Source organism: Aphis gossypii, chromosome 1 (assembly GCF_020184175.1).
Source record: "Aphis gossypii isolate Hap1 chromosome 1, ASM2018417v2, whole genome shotgun sequence".
Lineage (NCBI taxonomy): Eukaryota > Metazoa > Arthropoda > Insecta > Hemiptera > Aphididae > Aphis > Aphis gossypii.
Genome location: NC_065530.1, coordinates 72,425,438 through 72,431,000, shown reverse-complemented (window position 1 = coordinate 72,431,000; position 5,563 = coordinate 72,425,438). Strand labels below are relative to the sequence as shown.

General features: G+C 27.4%; 1 long non-coding RNA gene across 1 annotated transcript; it reads left to right on the top strand.

The window, feature by feature from the left end:
- Nucleotides 1-3,760: 3,760 nt before the first annotated feature.
- On the top strand, nucleotides 3,761-5,563 carry LOC126549060 (uncharacterized). The gene is made up of 3 exons (XR_007603200.1): nucleotides 3,761-3,843; nucleotides 5,017-5,086; nucleotides 5,157-5,563. It is a non-coding gene; the product is annotated as an uncharacterized LOC126549060 (long non-coding RNA).

Sequence of the window (5,563 nt, the reverse complement as noted above, 5' to 3'; positions counted from 1 at the left end):
ACAATTAAAACTAATTGAAATATCATGTTTACCCTTTTTGTAAGATCGAAAGCTCGTCCTTTTATTTTCTAGAACAATATATAAAATAAAATGTTTCGTTATGTTCATTTTGTTAAAAAACCTTTGTGTCCCATATTATAAAAGTTAATTTTATTTGTCGGTACCAAAGAATATAATATGAAATAAATCAGCAAAGGTAGTATTTGTTCGTTAACTTTTACTGTACAGTAGGACCAGTAGGTATGTAAAGTACAAAAGATATATAACTGTAATTTGAACGAATATCCTTGAGGAAGGAAATAATATTTTAATGTGGTCATTTGTGTTCCAGGTAAAACATAGATTTTGCGTATTTGAAATGCTTTTAAACAATTTTGGGTAGTTTATCAAACCATTGGGTAATATTATAATTCATTTTGGATTCCCAAGACGAACAATAGCTGTCTAAGGAAAATTGTATAATTATATTGTTATAATATTAAAGTGTATTAACATTTGGTTAAGATTTTGAAATACGTAATCATATTTAGATTTAATATTACTTATGAGTAGAGTTCAATTAAGTATTTAAGTATGTCAAATTTTGCTTTATTTGGAAATGTATAATTTTAAATACATTAATGTATTACGTATAAAAACATCAAATGTTGGTATGGATTGTTTACAGGAAAAATCGATATAATATAATATGTTTTGGTTGTCAAAATTATAGTATTTTATAGGCCTAATATATAACACGGCAAGATGTTAAATATTAAAAATAGTATTTATTCAAAATATTAATGATAGTAATTAATAGTTAAGGTACCTGTTTATATATTTATTATTGTGCTTTACTACAGGAATAAGAATAATAAAATTAAAATAACTATAATTATATTATAATTTATTGTTGTTAGTTATTACGATAAATTATCAATATCCATACAATATTATTTATACTATTTTTTGTTAGTATTAAAAATTAAAATGTATTCATAACTTACCAGTTTAGTCATCAAAATGTGTAACTAAAACTGTTTAAAATAAATAAATTAACAATTCATAATTAGTATTTGTGTTATTCCCGGAAATAATTTCGTTCTATTTTTTAAGTCAAGAGTTTTTTCTCTAGCAGAGATATAAGCAGTATATTAAATATTATTTTATGTTATGAACGGACAATAAGTAACATGTCATATTTTATTTATATATTCTAAGTTTAAGTTAATATGCAAATATGTAATTATAATATGTACCTAGCTGCATTTGATTATGGTTTATTAATGTAATTTAAAAATGTTATATTCATGTCAACTTGACATAAATATGGAGGTTCGTCCTTAATATAATCATGTTATTTAATATCGTTCTGATAGTAAATTTCTGTAGAATGTTAATTAAAGTAATTATTGCATTCCTTTAATTTCGGTGTACTTGCAGGTAAAATTATGTGAAACGGTTGGATCATATAATGTATGCATTATTCAAATTAAATCCCAGTTAAAATCAAAACTAGTTATAGGAAAATTCAATAACTAAATAATGATATTATATACTGTACACGTACTAAGTTTCGATTGACAGTTGTACTTAAACGAGTTACTTTTATACAACAGTTGAAATGACAGATCCAACAAAAATAAATAACACACAATTCGTAAAACGGAAGAGTAAAAGTTTGACGCGTATAATAATATTATTATGTCGAAAAGCTTAATCAAGTCATTATCATCTTTGTAAAGTAATAATCTCATACGAAACAATGCGGTATTTTTGTTCGATTCCAGTTTTTCTAAGAGACAATCCAGCCAATACCAGATGGGTGAAAATCTGTATATAGGTAGCCGTCGACCGTATTGAAAACTTTAATTTGGCATCCGTTCAAAGTTTCTCTATTACTCGCAGACCTTATACCTCAGGCTGAAAAACTCGCGGTGGCGATGTCTGCAGAACGCTGCAGAATGCAATATTGTTTGTTGTGCAAGTCACAATACACGTGTACTTATACCGTGCTCATGCGACGGCGATAATGGTTTCCGAGTGAAAATTGGAAGATTGTATTTTGCGCCATTTTCAGTATTTGTAATTTGTGCCAATAATAGGTTACAAACCTACATTTAATTGTATATAAAATGTGCGCCAAAATAGAAAAACTACAACATGTAATTGTCACCTCGTCTTTAATTATTCATTTTTGTGATCTGCAGTAAGACAAAAAATAAGACTTACTGATGACTTCACAGTCATTGCGCAGCCTCGCAGCCATAGATAATAATTATTATTATAATAGGTATATGCTTGCAACATTTTACTGCACCGGTACATTATTTTCATTATTATTATCATTCATAAAACGGTGTAAGAATTTGTTTATTTGTTAAACAGAATTAAGGAGTATATATATTTTAAATTTTTGTTGGATACATTTGACGGCGGAATACTTACAATAATCAACAACATAATATGCGGAAGTAAATAAATGGGTATGCACCTGCTACAGAACACGTTATGTAATTTTTAGTACAGCTGTTAAAGTATTTTCTTATTTCTCGGATACGCTATAGTAATGTGCTATACAAATACGATATAATATATTTTATAATAAATGTATTCATGTTGTCAATGCACGTGCATATTTCCGGGTAAATATCCGTATAATAGTAATATTATTTAATATGACAAATTATCGTTACGATTTATGCGTAATATATTGTATATAAACCGCTTATGGCACCGTAGCACGTTTTCATTAACCTCGTCATTTCGTCAAATTTAATTTAGTTTATCAACGTCATATTTGATATTATTATTATTATTATTATTATATATTAATAGTATGTATTATATACATATATTTACACACAACATATTATTATAACGCAGTTTACATAGACGTTACATCGGCCGTGTACCTGCTCCTTCCGCCATGAACACGCACTACCCTCATACAACAATTTGTAAACATCGCAGACTTTTGATTTCAAATGTGCGGAAACTCACTGTCGACCAACTGCAACAAAATCATCGTACCACGATGGCGCCGCCATATGGGCATACACCATGTATATGCGTATAATATAATAGTTTTCATGTATTATACGAATGTTGTACGATGTGTACATGTTATTTCACATAAACACACATCTATATTATATTTAACTGTGAATTTATATTACGTGCATATTAAACGTGCACGAGTTGCGCATTATATCTAATTAATTATAACACAATGTGAATTACAGTCACAACAGACTTTGTTCCGAAATTGAAATGTAATTGTTATACTATATTATATTGTATCATAAACGCGTTTACGCCATAACCGTAGAAGAAATAGAACCTAATTACATTTTACGGATACACACGGAGTGGCGCCTCTCGGGATCGCTGCCCTTGTACATTAATATTATTTTTGATATCTTACTCGATGTTTTGCGTACATATAACGAATCACAGTAAATCCGAATTTGATTCCTTTGGAAACCAACAATTTGGAATCGGTTATAAAAATAAACAATCATATATTACTGCTGTATGAATATAATATACATTTGATAAATATAATCGTTCACATAGTAGTGCAGAATTCTTATGGTTTAAATAATATAAGCCTATATATTTTATAAAAATGTTATCTCTATTTATACATATTTTAATTTATGTGTGTCCGGTTTATTCTCAATATAATAGTTTTAAAATGTCTACAGGAAAAAAATTAGGAAAATATCTATGGAATTCAACAATCCTTAGGCCCAACGCTCGGACGAGTATCAATTTGGGTGTATGTGGCCATGGGACCATTTTTGCCATTTGAAATGTAGTATCCGGTCATCGAAACCAGGATCGTTCAATAAAATAAAGGTTTATGTATTAATAGGGTGGTTTTTATTTGGTAAAATAATCCGAAATCTCATATTTTTAAGTTAAATTTTTGAACACCTAATATGATTAATACATCATTTGGACGAGCTTATATTATGTAGTATAGCTTGGCCAAAAATTGCATGGATATACATAACACATTTTTTTCTCAATTTCGTAATCACATAACAATCTAAGATAGCTGAACATGTTACTATTACTATATTTTTTTCTCAATTTACAAAAACAAAATTGTTCTTCTTAAAAGTATTGTTATTTTTTTTTTTGAATATATATATACATAAAACGGTTTATGTGCAACTTATATTATGGTATTGGACAAAGTACGAAAATAGCGTTATCTAACATAACGTATACAATGCCTATAAATGAAAATATATTCTATGTTTATTTTTTTTCTAAATTATTTATTGTTATTTTTTTATCAAAAAATATTTTTATCAGAATAGATGATTTCGTCTTCAAGTTCACTAAGTAGAGATAACGTCTAATTTTTCTTAGTTTTGAATTTAAGTCTATATTTGCTTTTATTTTTATACGTACTGCAGTTTTTCTTATTTGATCCAGTACTAAAGATTTTTGTTAAGTATATCCATAACATTTAGAGATATGTTTTTTTCAAACGATCGGTTAATTTATTGCCTAAATTAATGATGGTTTATTAATATATTTTAATTTCGGATATGGGTACGTTCAAAATGTGGATACAATAATAATATTAGTCGATGTAAATAGCGTCCCATTTTTAAATTTACATACATACATTTCATGTCGTTATATTTCGTAAATACGTAAATTCTGGCCTAATTTTTTTATTCGTGTATAAATAACGCCAAGGGATATTTTTGAAATATCAATATTTTCTTCCCGTTCTTAAAATTAGAATGGGCAATATAATTATATTTTAATTGGTATGGTTAAAAATATTGGTTTTTCATGATTTAAAAATATATTATTTAAAATCAGTAATTTTAAATTACTGATAAACATTTGTATAAATGTATGGTAATTTTCTTACAATACGTCTAAACAAATATTTTTTTTTGCTTGCTATTCTTTTATTTTTCTTGTATACAATTGATGTGCCCTTTTCGATCAGTTTCTTATTTTTGTTTCCTGATTGTTCAAACTAATATATGTATTACTTTACAGGGTTTATTTTAAAATGGTCTGGGACACAGTTTACGTACGTTTCAAAAATACCAGGTGCACAATTTACGCAGTAAATGATTTTGACCTTTTTTGAAGAATGCTATTACTTACTTCGAATAATAATATTGTATTATGGTCAGGTTTAGCCAGTGACGTTGGACAGCTACACTAAATGCATTATTTGTCACAAAAACGTTTGGTAACGACGATAACGTTTACGTGCGATCACGTTGCTGGCTTCGAGTACAGGCCTAATTGTCTGGACGGCACTCAGGACATAACCGTGAGTTCGTTCATGCGTCATATAAGTCGATTTCGAAAAAACACGCTGCAATAAATTTAATACCAAAACAAATAGTTACACTACATAACAATTTAATATTAAGTATAATATTTTTACATTATTTTGAACAAATATTCAACGTTATATTTTATAAAATAATAACACAATAATATATTATATTTTAATATTCATTCAAATATTTTGTATAAACTTATTTCGAAAAGTAATATGTATACTTTATATTATAACAATATGTAAACATAA